General features: G+C 42.7%; 1 long non-coding RNA gene across 4 annotated transcripts; it reads left to right on the top strand.

Annotated features, from left to right (window-relative positions):
- The first annotated feature begins 19,748 nt into the window (after window positions 1-19,748).
- LOC123144465 (uncharacterized) lies at window positions 19,749-24,028 on the top strand. Of its 4 annotated transcripts, none has more exons than XR_006471518.1 (5): window positions 19,749-20,150; window positions 20,548-20,770; window positions 21,103-21,659; window positions 22,065-22,194; window positions 23,779-24,028. It is a non-coding gene; the product is annotated as an uncharacterized lncRNA (long non-coding RNA). The 4 variants fall into 4 exon arrangements; XR_006471517.1 differs by having other exon boundaries at window positions 22,028-22,194; XR_006471516.1 differs by having other exon boundaries at window positions 21,126-22,194.
- Window positions 24,029-25,512: the final 1,484 nt, after the last annotated feature.

Genomic DNA, 25,512 nt, shown 5'->3' with positions numbered 1-25,512 from the left:
CCGATCGTTTAGTATGTTGCTATTGCTTTCTTCATGACTTATACATGTTCCTATGACTATGAGATTATGCAACTCCCGTTTACCGGAGGAACACTTTGTGTGCTACCAAACGTCACAACGTAACTGGGTGATTATAAAGGTGCTCTACAGGTGTCTCCAAAGGTACTTGTTGGGTTGGCGTATTTCGAGATTAGGATTTGTCACTCCGATTGTCGGAGAGGTATCTCTGGGCCCACTCGGTAATGCACATCACTATAAGCCTTGCAAGCATTGTGACTAATGAGTTAGTTGTTCGGAGTCCCGGATGTGATCATGGACATGACGAGGAGTATCGAAATGGTCGAGAAGTAAAAATTGATATATTTGAAGACTATATTCGGACACCGGAAGTGTTCCGGAGAAGTTTCGGATTAAACCGGAGTGCCGGAGGGTTACCGGAACCCCCCGGGGAAGTATTGGGCCTTGGTGGGCCTTGAGGGGAGAGAGAGGGCAGCAGCCATGAGGTGGCGCGCCCCCTCCCAAGGGGAGTCCTAGTTGGACTAGGAGAGGGGGGCGCAGCCCCCTTTCCCTCTCCCTCTCCCTCTCTTTCCTTCCCCCCCCCCTCTTTTCCTAGTAGGACTAGGAAAGGGGAGTCCTACTCCTACTAGGAGGAGGACTCCCCCTCTCTCCTTGGCGCGCCTAGGGCAGCCGGCCTCCCCCTTGCTCCTTTATATACGGGGGCAGGGGGCACCTGAGAACACACTTGATATACGATATTTTAGCCGTGTGCGGTGCCCCCCTCCACCAGATTACACCTCGATAATACCGTCGCGGAGCTTAGGCTAAGCCCTGCGTCGGTGGAAGATCATCATCGTCACCACGCCGTCATGCTGACGAAACTCTCCCTCAACACTCGGCTGGATCGGAGTTCGAGGGACGTCATCGAGCTAAACGTGTGTAGAACTTCGGAGGTGCCGTGCGTTCGGTACTTGATCGGTCAGATCGTGAAGACGTACGACTACATCAACCGCGTTGTGATAACGCTGCCGCTGTCGGTCTACGAGGGTACGTGAAGAACACTCTCCCCTCTCGTTGCTATGCATCACCATGATCTTGCGTGTGCGTAGGAATTTTTTTGAAATTACTACGTTCCCCAACAGTGGCATCCGAGCCAGGTTTTATGCGTTGATGCTATGCACGAGTAGAACACAAGTGAGTTGTGGGCGATATAAGTCATACTGCTTACCAGCATGTCATACTTTGGTTCAGCGGTATTGTGAGATGAAGCGGCCCAGACCGACATTACGCGTACGCTTACGCGAGACTGGTTTCACCGTTGCGAGCACTCGTTGCTTAAAGGTGACCGGCGGGTGTCTGTCTCTCTCACTTTAGTTGAACCGAGTGTGGCTACGCCCGGTCCTTGCGAAGGTTAAAACAGCACCAACTTGACAAACTATCGTTCTGGTTTTGATGCGTAGGTAAGAACGGTTCTTGCTAAGCCCGTAGCAGCCACGTAAAACTTGCAACAACAAAGTAGAGGACGTCTAACTTGTTTTTGCAGGGCATGTTGTGATGTGATATGGTCAAGACATGATGTGATATAATTTGTTGTATGAGATGATCATGTTTTGTAACCGAGTTATCGGCAACTGGCAGGAGCCATATGGTTGTCGCTTTATTGTATGAGATGCTATCACCATGTAATAGTTTTACTTTATCACTAAGCGGTAGCGATAGTCGTAAAAGCAATTATTTGGCGAGACGACAACGATACTACGATGGAGATCAAGGTGTCGCGCCGGTGACGATGGTGATCATGACGGTGCTTCGGAGATGGAGATCATGAGCACGGTGCTTCAGGGATGGAGATCACAAGCACAAGATGATGATGGCCATATCATATCACTTATATTGATTGCATGTGATGTTAATCCTTTATGCATCTTATCTTGCTTTGATTGACGGTAGCATTATAAGATGATCTCTCACTAAAATTTCAAGATAAAAGTGTTCTCCCTGAGTATGCACCGTTGCAAAAGTTCTTCGTGCTGAGACACCACGTGTTAATCGGGTGTGATAGGCTCTACGTTCAAAACAGTTGCACACGCGGAATACTCAGGTTAAACTTGACGAGCCTAGCATATACAGATATGGCCTCGGAACACAGAGACCGAAAGGTCGAGCGTGAATCATATAGTAGATATGATCAATATAGTGATGTTTACCATTGAAACTACTCCATCTCACGTGTTAATCGGACATGGTTTAGTTGCTTTGGATCACGTAATCACTTAGATGATTAGAGGGATGTCTATCTAAGTGGGAGTTCTTAAGTAATATAATTAATTGAACTTAAATTTATCATGAACTTAGTACCTGATAGTATCTTACTTGTCTATGTTAATTGTAGATAAATGGCCCGTGTTGTTGTTCCGTTGAATTTTAATGCGTTGCTTGAGAAAGCTAAGTTGAAAGATGATGGTAGCAATTACACGGACTGGGTCCGTAACTTGAGGATTATCCTCATTGCTGCACAGAAGAATTACGTCCTGGAAGCACCGCTAGGTGCCAGGCCTCCTGCAAGAGCTACTCCAGAAGTTATGAACGTCTGGCAAAGCAAAGCTGATGACTACTCAATAGTTCAGTGTGCCATGCTTTACGGCTTAGAACCGGGACTTCAACGACGTTTTGAACGTCATGGAGCATATGAGATGTTCTAGGAGTTGAAGTTAATATTTCAAGCAAATGCCCGGATTGAGAGATATGAAGTCTCCAATAAGTTCTATAGCTGCAAGATGGAAGAGAATAGTTCTGTCAGTGAGCATATACTCAGAATGTCTGGGTATAATAATCACTTGGTTCAACTGGGAGTTGAACTTCCGGATGATTGCGTCATTGACAGAATTCTTCAATCACTGCCACCAAGCTACAAGAGCTTCGTGATGAACTATAACATGCAAGGGATGGATAAGTCAATTCCCGAGCTCTTCGCAATGCTAAAGGCAGCGGAGGTAGAAATCAAAAAGGAGCATCAAGTGTTGATGGTCAGTAAAACCACTAGTTTCAAGAAAAAGGGCAAAGGGAAGAAGAAGGGGAACTTCAAGAAGAACAGTAAGCAAGTTGCTGTTTAGGAGAAGAAACCCAAGTCTGGACCTAAGCCTGAAACTGAGTGCTTCTACTGTAAGCAGACTGGTCACTGGAAGCGGAACTGCCCCAAGTATTTGGCGGAAAAGAAGGATGGCAAGGTTAACAAAGGTATATGTGATATACAAGTTATTGATGTGTACCTTACCAATGCTCGTAGTAGCACCTGGGTATTTGATACTGGTTCTGTTGCTAATATTTGCAACTCGAAACAGGGGCTACGGATTGAGCGAAGATTGGCTAAGGACGAGGTGACGATGCGCGTGGGAAATGGTTCCAAAGTCGATGTGATCGCCGTCGGCACGCTACCTCTACATCTACCTTCGGGATTAATATTAGACCTAAATAATTGTTATTTGGTGACAGCGTTGAGCATGAACATTATATCTGGATCTTGTTTAATGCGAGACGGTTATTCATTTAAATTAGAGAATAATGGTTGTTCTATTTATATGAATAATATCTTTTATGGTCATGCACCCTTGAAGGGTGGTCTATTTTTAATGAATCTCGATAGTAGTGATACACATATTCATAATGTTGAAGCCAAAAGATGCAGAGTTAATAATGGCAGTGCAACTTATTTGTGGCACTGCCGTTTGGGTCATATCGGTGTAAAGCGCATGAAGAAACTCCATACTGATGGAATTTTGGAATCACTTGATTTTGAATCACTTGGTACTTGCGAACCGTGCCTTATGGGCAAGATGACCAAAACACCGTTCTCCGGTACTATGGAGAGAGCAACAGATTTGTTGGAAATCATACATACAGATGTATGTGGTCCGATGAATATTGAGGCTCGTGGTGGATATCGTTATTTTCTCACCTTCACAGATGATTTGAGCAGATATGGGTATATCTACTTAATGAAACATAAGTCTGAAACATTTGAAAAGTTCAAAGAATTTCAGAGTGAAGTTGAAAATCATCGTAACAAGAAAATTAAATTCCTATGATCTGATCGTGGAGGAGAATATTTGAGTTACGAGTTTGGTCTACATTTGAAACAATGCGGAATAGTTTCGCAACTCACGCCACCCGGAACACCACAGCGTAATGGTGTGTCCGAACATCGTAATCGTACTTTATTAGATATGGTGCGATCTATGATGTCTCTTACTGTTTTACCGCTATCGTTTTGGGGTTATGCTTTAGAGACGGCTGCATTCACTCTAAATAGGACACCATCGAAATCCGTTGAGACGACGCCTTATGAACTATGGTTTGGCAAGAAACCAAAGTTGTCGTATCGTAAAGTTTGGGGTTGCGATGCTTATGTGAAGAAACTTCAACCTGATAAGCTCGAACCCAAATCGGAGAAATCTGTCTTCATAGGATACCCAAAAGAGACTGCTGGGTATACCTTCTATCACAGATCCGAAGGCAAGATATTCGTTGCTAGGAATGGATCCTTTCTAGAGAAGGAGTTTCTCTCGAAAGATTTGAGTGGGAGGAAAGTAGAACTTGATGAGGTAACTGTACCTGCTCCCTTATTGGAAAGTAGATCATCGCAGAAATCAGTTTTTGCGACACCTACACCAAGTAGTGAGGAAGTTAATGATAATGATCATGAAACTTCAGATCAAGTTATTACTGAACTTCGTAGGTCAACTAGATCAAGAACCGCACCAGAGTGGTACGGTAATCCTGTTCTGGAGGTCATGTTACTAGACCATGGCGAACCTACGAACTATGAAGAAGCGATGGTGAGCCCAGATTCCGCAAAATGGCTTAAAGCCATGAAATCCGAGATGGGATCCATGTATGAGAACAAAGTATGGACTTTGGTTGACTTGCCCGATGGTCGGCAAGCCATTGAAAACAAATGGATCTTCAAGAAGAAGACTGACGCTGATGGTAATGTTACTGTCTATAAAGCTCGACTTGTTGCAAAAGGTTTTCGACAAGTTCAAGGGATTGACTACGATGAGACCTTCTCACCCGTAGCGATGCTTAAGTCTGTCCGAATCATGTTAGCAATTGCCGCATTTTATGATTATGAAATTTGGCAAATGGATGTCAAAACTGCGTTCCTGAATGGATTTCTGGAAGAAGAGTTGTATATGATGCAACCAGAAGGTTTTGTCGATCCAAAGGGAGCTAACAAAGTGTGCAAGCTCCAGCGATCCATTTATGGACTGGTGCAAGCCTCTTGGAGTTGGAATAAACGCTTTGATAGTGTGATCAAAGCATTTGTTTTATACAGACTTTTGGAGAAGCCTGTATTTACAAGAAAGTGAGTGGGAGCTCGATAGCATTTCTGATATTATATGTGGATGACATATTACTGATTGGAAATGATACATAATTTCTGGATAGAATAAAGGGATACTTGAATAAGAGTTTTTCAATGAAAGACCTCGGTGAAGCTGCATATATATTAGGCATTAAGATCTAAAGAGATAGATCAAGACGCTTAATTGGACTTTCACAAAGCACATACCTTGACAAAGTTTTGAAGAAGTTCAAAATGGATCAAGCAAAGAAAGGGTTCTTGCCTGTACTACAAGGTGTGAGATTGAGTAAGACTCAATGCCCGACCACTGCAGAAGATAGAGAGAAGATGAAAGATGTTCCCTATGCTTCAGCCATAGGCTCTATCATGTATGCAATGCTGTGTACCAGACCTGATGTGTCCTTTGCTATAAGTTTAGCAAGGAGGTACCAAAGTAATCCAGGAGTGGATCACTGGACAGCGGTCAAGAACATCCTGAAATACCTGAAAAGGACTAAGGATATGTTTCTCGTTTATGGAGGTGACAAAGAGCTCATCGTAAGGGGTTACGTTGATGCAAGCTTTGACACTGATCCGGACGATTCGAAATCGCAAACCGGATACGTATTTACATTGAACGGTGGAGCTGTCAGTTGGTGCAGTTCCAAGCAAAGTGTCGTGGCGGGATCTACGTGTGAAGCGGAATACATAGCTGCTTCGGAAGCAGCGAATGAAGGAGTCTGGATGAAGGAGTTCATATCCGATCTAGGTGTCATACCTAGTACATCGGGACCAATGACAATCTTTTGTGATAATACTGGTGCAATTGCCTTAGCAAAGGAATCTAGATTTCACAAGAGAACCAAGCACATCAGAAGACGCTTCAATTCCATCCGGGATTTAGTCCAGGTGGGAGACATAGAAGTTTGCAAGATACATACAGATCTGAATGTTGCAGACCCGTTGACTAAGCCTCTTCCACGAGCAAAACATGATCAGCACCAAGACTCCATGGGTGTAAGAATCATTACTATGTAATCTAGATTATTGACTCTAGTGCAAGTGGGAGACTGAAGGAAATATGCCCTAGAGGCAATAATAAAGTATTATATATTTCCTTATATCATGATAAATGTTTATTATTCATGCTAGAATTGTATTAACCGGAAACGTAATACCTGTGTGAATACATGGACAAACAGAGTGTCACTAGTATGCCTCTACTTGACTAGCTCGTTAATCAAAGATGGTTATGTTTCCTAGCCATAGACATGAGTTGTCATTTGATTAACAGGATCACCTCATTAGGAGAATGACGTGATTGACTTGACCCATTTCATTAGCTTAGCACCCGATCGTTTAGTATGTTGCTATTGCTTTCTTCATGACTTATACATGTTCCTATGACTATGAGATTATGCAACTCCCGTTTACCGGAGGAACACTTTGTGTGCTACCAAACGTCACAACGTAACTGGGTGATTATAAAGGTGCTCTACAGGTGTCTCCAAAGGTACTTGTTGGGTTGGCGTATTTCGAGATTAGGATTTGTCACTCTGATTGTCGGAGAGGTATCTCTGGGCCCACTCGGTAATGCACATCACTATAAGCCTTGCAAGCATTGTGACTAATGAGTTAGTTGCGGGATGATGTATTACAGAACAAGTAAAGAGACTTGCCGGTAACGAGATTGAACTAGGTATCGAGATACCGACGATCGAATCTCGGGCAAGTAACATACTGATGACAAAGGGAACAACGTATGTTGTTATGCGGTCTGACCGATAAAGATCTTCGTAGAATATGTGGGAGCCAATATGGGCATCTAGGTCCCGCTATTGGTTATTGACCAGAGAGGTGTCTCGGTCATGTCTACATAGTTCTCGAACCCAAAGGGTCCGCACGCTTAAAGTTACGATGACAGTTATATTATGAGTTTATATGTTTTGATGTACCGAAGGTTGTTTGGAGTCCCGGATGTGATCACGGACATGATGAGGAGTCTCGAAATGGTCGAGACGTAAAGATTGATATATTGGACGACTATATTCGGACACCGGAAGTGTTCCGAAGAAGTTTCGGATTAAACCGGAGTGCCGGAGGGTTACCGGAACCCCCCGGGGAAGTATTGGGCCTTGGTGGGCCTTGAGGGGAGAGAGAGGGCAGCAGCCATGAGGTGGCGCGCCCCCTCCCAAGGGGAGTCCTAGTTGGACTAGGAGAGGGGGGCGCAGCCCCCTTTCCCTCTCCCTCTCCCTCTCTTTCCTTCCCCCCCCCCTCTTTTCCTAGTAGGACTAAGAAAGGGGAGTCCTACTCCTACTAGGAGGAGGACTCCCCCTCTCTCCTTGGCGCGCCTAGGGCAGCCGGCCTCCCCCTTGCTCCTTTATATACGGGGGCAGGGGGGCACCTGAGAACACACTTGATATACGATATTTTAGCCGTGTGCGGTGCCCCCCTCCACCAGATTACACCTCGATAATACCATCGCGGAGCTTAGGCTAAGCCCTGCGTCGGTGGAACATCATCATCGTCACCACGCCGTCGTGCTGACAAAACTCTCCCTCAACACTCGGCTGGATCGGAGTTCGAGGGACGTCATTGAGCTGAACGTGTGTAGAACTTCGGAGGTGCCGTGCGTTCGGTACTTGATCGGTCGGATCGTGAAGACGTACGACTACATCAACCGCGTTGTGATAACGCTTCCGCTGTCGGTCTACGAGGGTACGTGAACAACACTCTCCCCTCTCGTTGCTATGCATCACCATGATCTTGCGTGTGCGTAGGAAATTTTTTGAAATTACTACGTTCCCCACACTTTCCGCAATTTGCTAGCCTCTACGGTACCGTGCATTGCCCTTTCTCACCTTGAGAGTTGGTGCAAACTTCGCCGGTGCATCAAAACCCCGTGATACGATACGCTCTATCACACATAAGCCTCCTTATATCTTCCTCAAAACAGCCACAATACCTACCTATTATGGCATTTCCATAGCCATTCCGAGATATATTGCCATGCAACTTTCCACCGTTCCGTTTATTATCACACGCTCCATCATTGTCATATTGCTTTGCATGATGATGTAGTTGACATCGTATTTGTGGCAAGGCCACTTTCATGATTCTTTCATACATGTCGCTCTTGATTCATCGCATACCCCGGTACACTGCCGGAGGCATTCACATAGAGTCATATTTTTGTTCTAGTATCGAGTTGTAACATTGAGTTATGAGTAAATAAAACTGTGATGATCATCATTATTAGAGCATTCTCCAATGTGAGGAAAGATTATGAATAAAAACAAAAAGAGGCCAAAGAAGCCCAAACAAAGAAAATGAGAGAAAAAGAGAGAAGGGACAATGTTACTATCCTTTTTCCACACTTGTGCTTCAAAATAGCACCATGATCTTCATGATAGAGAGTTTCTTATTTTGTCACTTTCATACACTAGTGGGAATCTTTCATTATAGAACTTGGCTTGTAAATTCCAATGATGGCCTTCCTCAAATGCCCAAGGTTTTCATGAGCAAGCAAGTCGGATGCAGACCCACTTAGTTTTCAGTTCGAGCTTTCATACACTTATAGCTCTAGTGCATCTGTTGCATGGCAATCCCTACTCCTCGCATTGACATCAATTGATGGACATCTCCATAGCCCGTTCATTAGCCGCGTCAATGTGAGACTTTCTCCTTTTCTCTCTTCTCAGATTACCCCCATCATCATATGCTATTCCACCTATAGTGCCATATCCATGGCTTGCGCTCATGTATTGCGTAAGGGTTGAAAAGGCTGAAGCGCGTTAAAAAGTATGAACCAATTGCTCGGCTTGTCATAGGGGTTATGAATAATAGGAGCATTTCGTGTGACGAAAGTGAAGCATGGCCAAACTATATGATTTTGTAGGGATGGGCTTTCTTTGGCTATGTTATTTTGATAAGACATAATTGCTTGTTTAGTATGCTTGAAGTATTACTATTTTTATGTCGATATTAAACTTTTATCTTGAATCTTTTGGATCTGAACATTCATGCCACAATAAAGAGAATTACATTGAAAACTATGTTAGGTAGCATTCCACATCAAAAATTCTGTTTTTATCATTTACCTACTCGAGCACGAGCATGAATTAAGCTTGGGGATGCTTGATATGTCTCCAACGTATCTATAATTTTTGATTGTTCCATGCTATTATATTATCTGTTTTGGATGTTTAATGGGCTTTAATAGACCTTTTTATATTATTTTTGGGACTAACCTATTAACCGAAGGACCAGTGCAAATTGCTTTTTTTGCCTATTTCAGTGTTTCGTGGAAAAGGAATATCAAACGGAATCCAAACGGAATGAAACCTTCGCGAGGATCGTTTTTGGAACAAACGCAATCCAGGAGACTTGGAGTGGAGGTCAAGAAAGACACGAGGAGACCACGAGGCAGGAGGGCGCGCCCCAAGGGGGTGTGCGCGCATCCACCCTTGTGGGCCCCTCGCAGCTCCACCGACCTACTTCTTTCGCATATATATACTCTTATACCCTGAAACCTTCAGGGAGAGCCACGAAACACTTTTTCCACCGCCGCAACCTTCTATACCCGTGAGATCCCATCTTGGGGCCTTTTCCGGCGATCTGCCGGAGGGGGAATCGATCACGGAGGGCCTCTACATCAACACCATGGCCTCTCCGATGATGCGTGAGTAGTTTACCACAGACCTTCGGGTCCATAGTTATTAGCTAGATGGCTTCTTCTCTCTCTTTGGATCTCAATACAAAGTTCTCCTTGATTCTCTTGGAGATCTATTCGATGTAACTCTTTTTGCGGTGTGTTTGCCGAGATCCGATGAATTGTGGGTTTATGAACTAGATTATCTATGAATATTATTTGATTCTTCTCTGAATTCTTATATGCATGATTTGATATCTTTGCAAGTCTCTTCGAATTATCGGTTTAGTTTGGCCTACTAGATTGATCTTTCTTGCAATGGGAGATGTGCTTAGCTTTGGGTTCAATCTTGCGGTGTCCTTTCCCAGTGACAGCAGGGGCAGCAAGGCACGTATTATATTGTTGCCATCGAGGATAAAAAGATGGAGTTTATATCATATCGCTTGAGTTTATCCCTCTACATCATGTCATCTTGCCTAATGCGTTACTCCATTCTTATGAACTTAATACTCTAGATGCATGCTGGATAGCGGTCGATGTGCGGAGTAATAGTAGTAGATGCAGAATCTTTTCGGTCTACTTGACACGGATGTGATGCCTATATTCATGATCATTGCCTTAGATATCATCATAACTATGCATTATTCTATCAATTGCTCGGCAGTAATTTGTTCACCCACCGTAATACATGCTATCTTGAGAGAAGCCACTAGTGAAACATATGGCCCCCGAGTCTATATTCCATCATATTAATCTTCCGTCAACTAGCTATTTCTGTCACCGTTTATTTTGCAATCTTTACTTTTTAATCTATACAACAAAATACCAAAAATATTTATCTTATTATTTTTATCAGATCTCACTTTTGCAAGTGGTCGTGAAGGGATTGACAACCCCTTTATCGCGTTGGTTGCAAGGTTCTTAATTGTTTGTGCAGGTATTAGGGTTTTGCGTGTAGTCTCAAACTGGATTGATACCTTGGTTCTCAAAAACTGAGGGAATTACTTACGCTACTTTGCTGCATCACCCTTTCCTCTTCACGGGAAAACCAACGCATGCTCAAGAGGTAGCAACGTGCATGCTACGGGAATCACAAACTTTAACACAAATATCTCTCAAATTCACAACTACTCAACTAGCATGACTCTAATATCACCATCTTCATATATCAAAACAATCATAAGGAATCAAACTTCTCATAGTATTCAATGCACTTTATATGATTGTTTTTATTATAGCCATCTTGGATGCTCATTATATTAGGACTAATTTTATAGCCAAAGCAAATTACCATGCTGTTCTAAAAGACTATCAAAATAATATAAGTAAAGCATGAGAGATCAATAATTTCTACAAAATAAAACCACCACCGTGCTCTAAAAAGATATAAGTGAAGCACTAGAGCAAAATTATCTAGCTCAAACGATATAAGTGAAGCATATAGAGTACTCTAATAAATTCCGATTCATGCGTGTCTCTCCAAAAGGTGTTTACAGCAAGGATGATTGTGGTAAACTAAAAAGCAAAGACCAAATCATACAAGACGCTCCAAGCAAAACACATATCATGTGGTGAATAAAAATATAGCCTCAAGTAAAGTTACCGATAGACGAAGACGAAAGAGGGGATGCTATCCGGGGCATCCCCAAGCTTAGGCTTTTGGTTGTCCTTGAATTTTACCTTGGGGTGCCTTGGGCATCCCCAATCTTAGGCTCTTGCCACTCCTTATTCAAAAATCCATCAAATCTTTACCCAAAAACTTGAAAACTTCACAACACAAAACTTAACAGAAAATCTCATGAGCTCCGTTAGTATATGAAAATAAACCACCACTTTAAGGTACTGTAATGAACTCATTATTTATTTGTATTGGTGTTAAACCTACTGTATTCCAACTTCTCTATGGTTCGTACCCCCCGATACTAATCATAGATTCATTAAAATAAGTAAACAACACACGAAAAACAGAATCTGTCAAAACAGAACAGTGTGTAGCAATCTGTATCAAACGAATACTTCTGGAACTCCAAAAATTCTGAAATAAAATGGTGGACATGATTAATTTGTCTATTAATCATCTTCCAAAAGAATCAACCTAAAATCACTTTCGAGTAAAAAATGGCAGCTAATCTCGTGAGCGCTAAAGTTTCTGTTTTTTACAGCAAGAGCGCAAAGACTTCACCCAAGTCTTCCCAAAGGTTATACTTGGCACATACACTAATTAAAACATAAAACCACATCTAAACAGAGGCTAGATGAATTATTTATTACTGAACAGGAACAAAGAGCAAAAAACAAAAATAAAATTGGGTTGCCTCCCAACAAGCGCTATCGTTTAACGCCCCTAGCTAGGCATAAAGCAAGAATAGATCTAAGTATTGCCATATTCTCCTTTTTGGTGATAAAGAGAAAATTTCTTATCTAAAGCACTTATCTTTCTATTTTGTGAAAGCACGTGGCCATTAATGGTAGAAGAAAGATTAAGCACACTATGAAAATTTGCATCTAAACTAGCCTTCATCTCTTTGATAATTTCATTCTGATAAAAACACAAAAGAGAGGTAGATTCAACTTTTTTACTCATAGGGTGCCCAAATATAGCTTCCATCTTTTCATAGTATCGATGGCATCCCCCTCAAGAAAACCCACTTCAAAAAAAGAATCCAAAACTTTCTTAAAAGAAGATGGTAAGCCAACATAAACAATTTTTAAGTATATCTCAATTTGATATTGGGGCACATAGCTGGCTCGGATCCTTAATAGCCTATCCCAAGCATCTTTCAAAGTTTCATCAAGCAAATAACGGAAAATTCCGGGGTCATCTTCATCTAAATTATTCAAACTCTCATTGATAACACCGGTAGGTCTTTCCATAGCATCATTATTTATGAGCTTAGAAAGGACAGAGGGACTATCCAAAGTATTAAAACCCGGGAGAAAACCCTTAGCCCCTTTTGATTCGGCCATGGCGATAGAAAGACAAAGGTTTTCGAAAATCGTTTTAGAAGTGGGGGAGAGGAAAACGAGAGGTGAATGGCAAATAATGTAATGCGAGGAGAAGAGTTTATGATGGGTACTTGGTATGTCTTGACTTGAGCGCAGATCCATCCGGCAACGGTGCCAGAAATCCTTCTTGCTACCTCTTGAGCATGTGTTGGTTTTCCCTTGAAGAGGAAAGGGTGATGCAACAAAGTAGCGTAAGTATTTCCCTCAGTTTTTGAGAACCAAGGTACCAATCCAGTAGGTGATTACACGCAAGTCACCTAGTACCTGCACAAACAATCAAGAACCTTGCAACCAACGCAATAAAGGGGTTGCCAATCCCTTCACGGTCACTCGCAGAAGTGAGAACTAATAAAGATAGTAAGATAAATATTTTTGGTATTTTTGTTGTATAGATTGGAAAGTAAAGATTCAAAATAAACGGCGACAAAAATTGGAAAGTTAACGGGAAACTAATATGATGTAAAATAGACCCGGGGGCCATAGGTTTCACTAGTGGCTTCTCTCAAGATAGCATATATTATGGTGGGTGAACAAATTACTGCCGAGCAATTGATAGAAAAGCGCATAGTTATGAGAATATCTAGGCATGATCATGAATATAGGCATCACGTCCGTGTCAAGTAGACCAAACCGATTCTGCATCTACTACTATTACTTCACACATCGACAGCTATCCAGCATGCATCTAGAGTATTAAGTTCATAAGAATAGAGTAACGCATTAAGCAAGATGACATGATGTACAGGTATAAACTCAAGCAGTATGATGTAAACCCCATCTTTTTATCCTCAATGGCAACAATACAGTACGTGCCTTGCTGCCCCTACTGTCACTGGGATAGGACACCGCAAAATTGAACCCAAAGCTAAGCACTTCTCCCATTGCAAGAAAGATCAATCTAGTAGGCCAAACTAAACAGATAATTCGAACAGACTTGCTAATACATCAAATCATGCATATAAGAATTCAGAGAAGAACCAAATAATATTCATAGATAATCTTGATCATAAATCCACAATTCATCGGATCTCGGCAAACACGCCGCAAAAAGTATTACGTCGAATAGATCTCCAAGAACATAGAGGAGAACTTTGTATTGAGAACCAAAGAGAGAGAAGAAGCCATCTAGCTAATAACTATGGACCCGAAGGTCTTTGGTAAACTACTCACGCTTCATTGTAGAGGTTATGGTGTTGATGTAGAAGCCCTCTATGATCGATTCCCTCTCTGGCAGATCGCCGGAAAAGGCCCCAAGATGGGATCTCACGGGTATAGAAGGTTGCGGCGGTGGAAAAGTCGTTTCGTGGCTCCCCTGATGGTTTTAGGGTATAAGAGTATATATAGGCGAAAGAAGTACGTCGGTGGAGCTCCGTGGGGCCCATGAGGGTGGGGGCGTGCCTACCCCCTGGGCACGCCCTCCTGCCTCGTGGCCGCCTTGCGGAGTTCCAGACTTCAACTCCAAGTCTTCTGGGTTGCGTTTGTTCCATGAAAGATCATCCGAAGGTTTCATTCCGTTTGGATTCCGTTAGGTATTCCTTTTCTGCGACACACTGAAATAGGCAAAAAATAGAAACTGGCACTGGTCCTTCGGTTAATAGGTTAGTCCCAAAAATAATATAAAAGAGCAGATTAAAGCCCATTAAACATCCAAAACGGATAATATAATAGCATGGAACATTAAAAAACTATAGATACATTGGAGACGTATGAAGCCACCGGACTATCTACTTGAATGGAGCTGCCAACGTGTTTAATGCTTTGCAACATGTAAATACGAAATCCACCATGCTACTCAAGACATTGTTTGATTTAAATGGAACTGCACAAAAAGATACGCTGGTTAATCCGGCTCCATGTGCCATTTCAATGCGCAAACGGAAGACAAACCATGCACGTCTTCAAAGCAGAAGAATTCCCACAAGTTCAAGGGGAAGAACTCTGTCCAGCAGAATACTACCTTTAAGAAGGGTAAGAAGAAAGACAAAAACAGAAATGGCAGCTTTACTTGTGGTTCAGAGGAACACTGGGCAAACAAGTGCCCAAATAAGTACAAGAAGCTAGGACAGGAATCTAAGTCTGTCAATGTCACTCTAAGCAACAATGATGGGGCGTCTGGGTATGGTAATCTATTTACCGTACTTTCAGTTTGTCAGTCCAACGATTGGTGGGTTGACACTGGGGCCAATATTCATGGGTGTGCTGATGTGTCTTTGTTTTCTTGCAGCATATAAATACGAAATCCACAGGGATGCTCAGCTTGATTTTAGTGGAACTGCAAAAAATGTTCAGATGGTTCGTGTCCTCCATAATACTTCATCATGCACAATACATCGAATGGTTCTCTAATCATTCATCATCACCTTGATCCACCGGACTATCTGATGACAAACTAATGACAAACCCTGCCCGTTCCACAATCATAGGCATTACATATTTTGAATGGGAAAAGCTTGTCAAAGTTTACTCATTGATGTTAGCAAGAAGACAGTAGTTTAATATATTGTAATTGGAAAACCTTGTCAAATTTTGCTCATTGATGTTAGCCGGAAGACATGCATTTGATATTTTTGAGTGGGACGCCCTTTGTTGTGAGCAGCGTCGATCGTTTTTCCTATTCCTGTCTTCAGTTTAGAAGTAAATATTTACTCTACTGAGATGCATAGTCACATGAATGTTGACTTATGTAAGGTTTTTTAAGAGTTTGTTCTAAATGTTGTCTATGTAATGCCAGGCCTTGTGAGTTTGATTGCAAAGTTGACCTTGGAATGATTTGGCATGCAGCATCATGAGCTGTTCACCGTGCCTCCCGGGAATAATGCTTCATATTGTTTTGCATGTTGATCTAATGCGTGTGATTTGCATGTTAAGAAGATCATCCTCTTCTGTTGTTTCTGCGCTTAAGAAGTTCATTGTCTTATGTTTCAGTCGTAGCCTATACGACGACTCAGGTAGGTTAGAGGTGAAACCATATGATCTCCCGACCAACTCATCATCTTAGGCCGTGATTGGATCGTTGTTTTCCAACCAAAACCGCTTGTAAAACTGACGCTTGTAAATAAAAGCAGATGGTCTTGGGCGAAGCGCTTGGTTGGTCAATTTTGACTAGTAAAATATATACTGGTCTCTCAAATTACACGCTTAACTCACCAGTTTTTGTTACAGACCACGAGCCCTCGGTTTCATTACGCCTGTATTTTATGTGTTGTTTCCAATGACGAGTAAATTACACGTGTATCTTAATACAGGTGTGAAACAATCCAGAGCTCCCAAGCGCGGCTGTCACACCCTGATTTTCATGCCACAACACTTAAGCTAATAAATCATGGTAAAATGTGGTTTGACAAAAAAAAAACTTTTGAGTGCTTTGGACTTTGCTTGATTTGATTTTTGTGTGTTGGTTGCAAGTGCTCTAAAAATCAAATAAATCCTCCAACTCTTATACCCCTTCTCCTTGATCCAAAACCTTGCCCAATGATCATGCCATGTGTATAGGACATAAAAATAATTTCTTACAAAAATAATTTGGCCAAATAGTATTTTCAAAAATTAGTTTTCCAAAAACCCCTAAATTGAGATTTGCACTGCGAGTACTTGATTCGGGGTGTGAAAAATCTTTCAAAAATTATATTTGACTCCTATTAGATATAGGACTACCAAAAACCACAAAAATATAATTTTAAAAGTTATTTTGCTATTTTATTTAAAGGATTTTTCTTTAGGACGTAAATGGTCTTTAATAGGTTAAAATTATTTTAATGTTTCAAAAATATTTTATAAAATTTAGGGAAACTCATTGGACATATATTGTCCATATATATGAGTTTCAACACTTGGTCATGTTCAAAATATTGGACAAAACCCTCCGAAACCATTTCTGCTAATTTCAAGTATTTGAAATGTTTCTATAAGAAATATTTTCAAATAAATCCAGGCAAATTCTAGAAAGTCACATATGCCTAATCTTAGGATCTTGCCAAGTTTCATTCCCATCCAAATAGTTTTGGTACACAAAAGTGCCCCAAAACCATCTCTGACCAGATCCAAGTTTGAACAACTCTACATTGCCAACTTTCTCCATTTGATCCAAAACCATGTGGACATGCTAAAATACCCAAATGATGACACCACACCAAGTGGTGCATCAAGGAGAAGAGATTAGCCTAGCTAGATCTAAGCAAGTCCATTTCTGTTGATTTCTAGGGTTTACAAAAGTTGCATTGGAACCTTTATCCAAATGAGCTCAAATTTCTACCACATTGCCAAATGATCATGATCATCACCCCCGTCAAGTGTCACAAGCAGGAGATAAATGCAAGTGACTCAAACAAGCATCAAGCACCTTCTGGCACCTTACGAAAATTGCATTTTGACCACTTACACTAATCTCCATGACCCTATCTTTTTACCACAGCTGCCCCAGGTCACCTCCTACCTCCAGTAACTCTCCTCCTTCAACAGCTCAATTATTTGTGGGTAAAACCCATCTCTTTCTCTCTCTGTTTACCCATGGCAACTCCTCCTCTCTCTCCCTCATTTCTATATGCAGCGCCCCACCTAGCTCCTGACCACTCTAGAGCATCCAAGGAAGCTCCAGGACACAAGTGGACATGCCCCTGACCTTTTAAAATGGCCATGCCGTCCATATGCATGCTCGGGAGCGCGCTACAGTGCGCCCTTGCACTGTAGCTGCCCTCTGCTCGATGCCTCCGACCACCTCGACCCTCCGCCACATGCCTGCCAACGCGCCTCGACGTCCGCAGCATGCTACACCCATGTCCCCCTCCTCCTTGTCCCTCCTGCTGTCCCCCTCCGCCCGCGCGCCGGTCGCCCGAGAGCTCCAATGGACGAGCTCACACGCGCGACGCCCTGGCACTTCCCCGCTCCTTCTCTCCTTTCCCCTGGCCGTAGACCATCTCTACAAATGCCCTGGACACGCACACACGAGCCCCCGTGACCCCTAGCAACAGCAACGACCTCGCCGTCGCACTCGTCCACGATGCACCATCGGCCCGCCATAAAAGGCCACCCCCAAGCCCTCTCTGGCCTCCGTTCACACTCTCTCCCTCCTGTGCATCACCCCGACCGGTTCACTCCTTTCCCCGCGCCCTCCTTGCACCTCTATGGCCAGAGCCGAGCCGCCGGCCTTCTCCAAAATTTCCATGAACCAGGGCTCCTCCCCCCTCCTTTCTCCATCAGGAAAACCCCTAGGCCACAGAGGAACCCTCCCCCTCTTCTTCCTCTGCTCCGGTACCGCGTAGCGCCGATGCCACCATTACCGTCGGCCTTGTCCGCCGCGACCAACGCCCTGCTCGACCCCGTACTCCTCGGCGACCGTGCCACCCGCGGATGGGTGCGTCTTGGCTCCCTGAGTACGCCGGTGGGCCGAGCGCCGTGGGAGGTGGTCGGGGTCGCCGGCAATCATCGCCGGAGTCGTCGGCCGCGCCAGCCGCTCGAACTTGAAGACAACCGCGACGGCTGGCGGGCGGGCCCTGCACGTCAGCGAGTCAGCGCCCGGGCCCGTGGGGTTTAAGTGAAGACGGCTTCTGTGTCTACCGCTTCCCCGCGAAGGAAACGCCCAGCTGGGATTACGCCTTCGACGTCGCCCGAGTGCCCGCGCAGCTGAGCCACTGGGCGGGCCCAGTGGCTATCCTTCGCCTGATGCGTGTTTAGGTATAAGCCTAAACATTTCCTTTTTCTTTTTATCTAAGCTTCTAAAATCCATAATCAATTCATTAGACCTCCGAATTTGATCATTCAAATTTCTAGTAGTTCATAAATTCATGATGTATCACATGGTGCAATTTGCACATTTTTTAGAAACATTTCCTTCACAAAATATCTATGAAATCTCATTTTCCATTTCTGTGATAGACTTTAGAAAATCACAGAGAGCCCATTTTTCCTCCAAATGCCATGATTCAAATTCAAAGATATTTATAACTTCAAAACTTAGTTTTTGAACATTTTTCCCAATACTTTCTATGCAACATGAAATATTGGTCCATTTCTCCATATACTGCCATATTTGCAAATTCATTTGAACTCCAAATCCAGTGAAACCAACTCCTAGATGCTTCTAAAATCATTCCTTGTTAGATGGGTGCCTTTGCTCATTTTTTCAAAATAATTCTTCTGTACACTTCTTGCAAGTCCACTACTCTCTTGATTACATCATATTGAAATGTTTAAAGGAATCCATTGATCCACTTCCAATGAAACCACTTTGGTCATTCCTCATATGACCAAAGGTATCCTAGAAAAAAATCCAACTCACATTTTTAGAGCACTTTTATGTTTGCCTTGTTGTGTTGCTTATTGTGTTTGTTTCCGACGTTAGTTGACGAAGTAGACGGAATACTTGGAGCTGGGACAAAGATATTTGAAGACCTCGAAGACCTTGTTAAAACAGGCAAGCATCCCTTTGACCATGTCTAAGAAACCCTTTTTATGCTTGTCATATGGCACTTTTAATGCTTGCATCGAAGTCATGATAATGTGGTGACCACTTGAGGTGGTTTTCCTCCGTTACTTTTCTCGTTGACACTTGCATGATGCACGACCCTACCTTTCTATCTCTACCTACTAATAAACCAGCGATCGCGTCTGGTTGTACGTCATCGTTGTTTTTGCAGAAGAGTCCCTCTATTTTTAAGAATTCAACCCGCCATCCTTTCTTAAGTGAGAAAAACGTTTCGTTCAGAAATTTATAAATAAAACCCTGTGGTTTTAACGATTCAACATGCGGTCCCCGGTGAGTGAATAAAAAGCGGTTTCTGGGCTGGTGCGGCGGCGGTAGAGATCCGGGAGGCGGGGAACGGCGGGGAAGTGGCGGAGGTCGGGATCCATCCCGGCGGTTCGTAGTGTAGGCCGGCCGCGGCGGCGCTCCGGTTCCCCGATCCGATCGGTAGCAGGACGGCAGCGGCAGAGTTCCAGGAGGTGGGGAACGGTGGGGAAGTGGCGGAGGTCGGGATCCATCCCGACGGTTCGTACTGGAGGCCGGCGGCGGCGGTGCTCCATGGCTGTGGCGACTCGGTCGTCTGGGAAGAAGATACAAGGGAGGGAGACGAGGTGAGATGTAGAGAAGAGAAGGGAGAATAGGGACTGCGCGGCTACCTGCTGCTGGTCCGACGGCGGCTCCGGTCGTCGGATCAGGTTTTTGTCCAGATTCCTCTCCTCCCCGCAAAAAAGTATGCCATGTCGTTGCTAATTGCTAGATATGCCCTTCACAAGTTCAGCCCGTGGCTAACAGCAACCTCCAGGGTCGCGTGAGAATTCAGTGGCATGGGCATGCTCTCGCCTGATTAATTTTGTATAGAAGATTTTTCATGAGTGCTTGAGTACATGTTCAATATACATAAGAACTCTCTGGTGACTTACTCAACTAATGGTTAGATACAATTTTAGAAGCAGTGAATAGATGCATGATACGTTTGTTATCTGCTTCTGAATGTTCATAATGTGTAAAATGATTCATCTTTTGTATGATTTTGGTTCAGAAGTTGAATCTGCAAAATCTTGAGAACATTGACTATATGCTCCAACACTGCAGGCCAACTCTTGATGGATTTCCAATGTGTTGCTGGCCTCCCAATTTTTTCGGTCGTGCAGCCGCTCCCTGGCTCCCTGTGTCATCCCAAGATGGTCCGGCTGGGCGCTGTCCTGACGGCTGAGCGTGTGCTATCCACGGAACACAGCTCCTCCACCCAGGCCCTCATCCGCAACGCCGGCGAGGACACTACTTCGTCTGAACCGATTATCACAACCACGCACAGGTACACACACATGAGCTCCCCTGCCACCCCTGCATTGATTTAAGGCGAAATCCAATTGGAAGGTATTGATAGGCACCAATGTATTCTTGGTTGAGTTCCCATGTCTTGAATTACGTTGATCCTTTTGGTAAGATCAAACTGAACAAACTGAACATAACTTGCCCAAACAAGCTGAACGTCATGCTACATTATTGTAAATCATTTACCAGGACTTTGTGTTCTTTGTACAAAACAGCCAAGACCTCGATCACTTATTCGTAGAGCACAAGCGAAGACATCTTTCGTTGAATCCACATATATGTTCAGTTTTTTTATTGATTTTGAAATTTCAGGAGCTCTATGGCACATGTAACAGGTCTTGGACATGATGGCCGGACGCGATGAGGAGGACATACTGGATCCCCATGGATGCCAAGGATTCGAGGACATTGGCAGATGTAGAGGAGGCAATGAGGACAGACATGATTGCGGCACACAATTTAAATAAACCAGAATATCCTGAAAATTATATTTGGTGTATAGAATTCAGTTTTAGTCTTTGAGTACATTTTCATCATTCACTAACTCCAGTAGTGAGTAAAAATATATAAAACTACGTGACTTGTAAATTTTTGTGTCTGTCGTGCGTCCCAACGATTCCATCGGCATCGTGCCTCCCCTACCCTGGTGCGGACTGCAGTATTAGCGGTCTCCTTGCAGTCCTGAAGCAGCTCAAGGGCATCGTCCTTGGAGCGCCTCCTCAAGGCTTGATGCTTTCTTCAGGAAAAAATGGTTCTTTTCTTTGAGATGAGGAAAATTACTTCCCTTTCTACAGGAAAAGATGGTTCTGTTAGATAAATGCCTTCCCATGTTAAAGGCACATGGCTCTGAAGTACTAATATTCTCTGAGGTACTGATTCTCTCTATTACTCATGCACCTAGCTTGGTTGCTTCACAAAGCATCATGACTATGATAAAAATATGATAGCAATCATGAGTTACAGAAATTCTTCTTGTGAGGTGATTTTGTGCCCATGCTCACATTCTATCTTGAGTTTTGTGACCCATATTATGATATCTTCTTTGCGTATTCATGATTGTGTGGAGCTTGCAAGACTAATTCATGCAGGCTTCTTAGCTTTTCATTTTTTATATTTGCCACAAGCATGCTTTGCTATGTTATGCATGATCTTCTTGCCCATCTCATACTTTCAACTCTCCCTTCTCATTATATAGTGAAAATGTAATCTTAAATCATGACCAGAAAAAAATGTGCAGGTTCTACATGTTTACTTGCATGCTATTTTTTTACAAGGGTACCATAACATGTGAAAATTTTGAAGACCGTTGTGAAGATTTGTGGGAGCAGCTCCGACTCCAATTAAAGAAGTTCCACGCAGCGGGCATGAAGATTGGTCACATCTGTATGTATAGTTGTGCTGCAGGTGATTATACTCTTCATTGAACACTTATACTTTGAGGGGCTGTAATAGTAATGCAGGAATGTTGCATTGTTCCTATCTACCATCGACCATCATTACTTACTTTTTTATGTTCTTCTTGCTATTGGCTGGTAGCTTTTAGTAGCAATTTGGATAACTTTGTGCATAATATTCTGTCTGGTTTTGGGGCAAGAAAGGTCGGGGATTCTGTTGTGGGTGGATCATGGCCTCCAGAACAATGCACACTATATAGTAGCCTGAGCAAGTTATGGGTTGTGCCTTCATATGGTTGTTAAATTATTGCTCTTTTTCCATATGGATTAATGTGAAGCACCTAATTTCTCTTTTGAGGAATATGTGTCTCTTTTTGTTCGATTTGAGTTCTTGGTCTTCCAGTTCAGAACATTTAGGACGTGATTTTGGAGAAACTTGGGAGTAGGAATAAGTCATCGTCGTATTCAACTTTGTAATTAAAATGATTTAGAGTTGGAACCAGAGCTGAGATTGTTACTTTTTATGTAATAGAATGGGTTCTATAAGAAATGTTTTTTTCACAAAGGTGGGGATTCAACTCTTTAGCTAGAAAATTGCTAGAGCGTACTTGAATTGTTGAAAGCGTGGATCATGTCCTACAGTAGCTATCTTTGATTTACAACCAGAGTTCACTTATAATTATAGGATGAAACTTTATATTATTTTTCCATCTTATTTCGTTTGTAAATGTAGCTACAACAAGTAGCAGTTTGAATTGATGCAAGCAAGTAAGCAATGCTTTGATTGGAAAATTTGTGTGTTGGCATAGGCTGAAGCAAGCATCTCTTCGTTCTGAATCAGTAGTTGGTGCAGGTAGCTGTAGCAAGCCAAGCCCCAGCTTAACTTAATGCTAGCAATTACTTGCAGCCTTGATCTGCTCTTGGCAATTGGGTAAACAAGCGCTTCTTTGATCTGTATGCCTAAATCTTTAGTTTGTGCAGCTAGCTGCTAGCAAGTAATTAAAGCCTTGATCTGCTCTTGCCGACAAAATAATCTTGGAAGAAACATCCAGATCACTCCACTATGGGCCCATCCAGTAGCTTATGCATCCTATAGTTGGCTTTTCAAGATTATCTGTCACTCCACTATTTACTGTATTGTTATAACTGCTCCATGTTCCATTGAACTCCATGCTGATTGCATCTTTGCAAAATCTGGAATATTGTATGAACAAGGTAATTGTTGGAGTTTTAACTTCAATTTTTGTTGTTGTTACACAAAATGTTGCCTCCACAGACTTTTTTCCGAAAGACCATTAGCCATCGCCTAGACCTACTTTGCTGCAGGTTCTTTTTTTCTTTGTGCGAATTATGATTGAGCTATGTTTGTTTTACAGTGATTTACAGCCAGGGTTTACAGATGATTAAACTAGCAATTAAAATTTATTTGAGAAAGTATTTAACGCAATTGGTCTCTTGGCATAGGCTCAAGTATAAAACTAATATGTAAAATCTCCATATAATTGTGCAAATTGATTTTGTAAGCTACTCTGAAAACTTTATTCTTTTTTCAAGATTGATGTACTTGGTGCTAACTTCCATTTTCTCTCAACAGGACATGTGCTATTCTGAAAATGGAGCTTCTCTATTGGATGGCAGCTCATGATGGTAGTTTCAGATATGAAGCTAAGGAAAGCGCGCCTCATAATTCATTAGATGTAACCTAGTAGGGCCAATTAGATATTGTTGGTTGTAAATGACATGAGTTTTTAGCTTTCATAAAATCTAGATATGTACTCTTTAACAATAAGCTGTGGAGGAGAGTGGTCTTAAATGTGCTGGTTGAATTTACCAAAGTTGGTTCATTTTGGTTTTCCTGTCCACATTGCATAGTAAGTTTATATATTTGATACAAGTCAAGACATATTTTACAAGAATGATTATAGATCCACCTATGCTGGTGCTAGATCTATCACTCATGTAAATTGTATAAAATAATATGTCAATTCTGCACTTAGAACACTTCATCTCACCTGTTTAGCTGAAGTGCTGCACTGCTCATCTCGCCTCTCTAACTGAAGTGATGCACTGCTGCTCTATGTTGGTGTGTGGTAGCAGCGAGTATACTTGATCTACCTTCGGCTAGGCAAAAATATGACGATGTAATTTTGATCTAGAATCTTGACTCTCCAATGTCAGGACAATTACGACAGTAGCCTGCTGCTTTTACTCGTGCGTAGCATCATGCGTAATTCATATTTAAAAAATCAGTAAATCTGCAAATCAAATATAAGAACACAAAAACATCGTGCAATTTCCCAACCAGATAATGTACGTCTCCAAAAAATGATTCTATTCTTCAAAAAAATATCAAAAAATATTCTCCAAATTTACAGAAAAACGCCTTTTCAAAATAAATAGAAAAAATCATGTTCATCTAGGATGTATTTCATGCACCACAACTCTTTCATTAGATGAAAGTGCCGAGCTGAAGTAGGTCCAGACAAATGATTATGATGGCTTATTCACGTCCAAATTACATGGCCCAAAATGCGACAGTCAGTGTAACTTTATTTCTGATGTTTGCCAAAATTGGGTACAAGAAGTGTTGTGTAAAGGTATGCTTGCATATTTTTAATTTTTTCACCCGTTGCAACGCACGGGCATTTGTACTAGTGAGGGTTATGTGAGTGGGTGTAGTTAGGATGCTAAGTAGCTGCTACGGAAATGGGATGGGTATATGCATGGTGAAGGAAACCAAGTTGTTTTCAAAGAATTCTCAAAAACCCCGTCGGGTGCCACTAATGCCCGAGGAAGATGGTGAGCTAGGTTACCACTTGATAAAGAAGTGGTGTACCGGAGCAAGTTGTGTGGGAGTGTTTTCGAAAACGGATTAGATTTAAGATTTGTCGACTGTCCCAACCTTACATGCGCAACCACTCTACCCTTATATGGGAAAGGGCATTATTGATTACCTAGGCCGATACTAGCTTGGAGCCCGCATTACTAGTGACGGGAGAGTCGTTGTTGCGCTCTCTCGGGACAGGGTCGTGCCAGGTAGGGCGGCCATGACTGTTTTTACAGGGCACCGGACACACCGTTGGTACCCCGTGCTTGTGGTATGTGATGAATATGGGAGTGAGGCTCCAAAATTTTAAGATGTGAAATGTTGGGCATGGGGGTTACTACCAATCGAGTGGACTCTATGTTAGTGTCGTCTAGGGAAAGATAGTAATCGGGTGCTTACCCCGGGTACTTGAGGTACCGCGGGTCGTGGATGACACGGAAGTTCCCCGGATCTTGTGGGTAAAGTGTGCAACCTTTGCAGAGTGTAAAACTATTCGAATAG

Source organism: Triticum aestivum, chromosome 6D (assembly GCF_018294505.1).
Source record: "Triticum aestivum cultivar Chinese Spring chromosome 6D, IWGSC CS RefSeq v2.1, whole genome shotgun sequence".
Classification (NCBI taxonomy): Eukaryota; Viridiplantae; Streptophyta; class Magnoliopsida; order Poales; family Poaceae; genus Triticum; species Triticum aestivum.
Note: the sequence above shows the minus strand (reverse complement) of the source record. Positions and strands in the feature narration are given on the sequence as shown.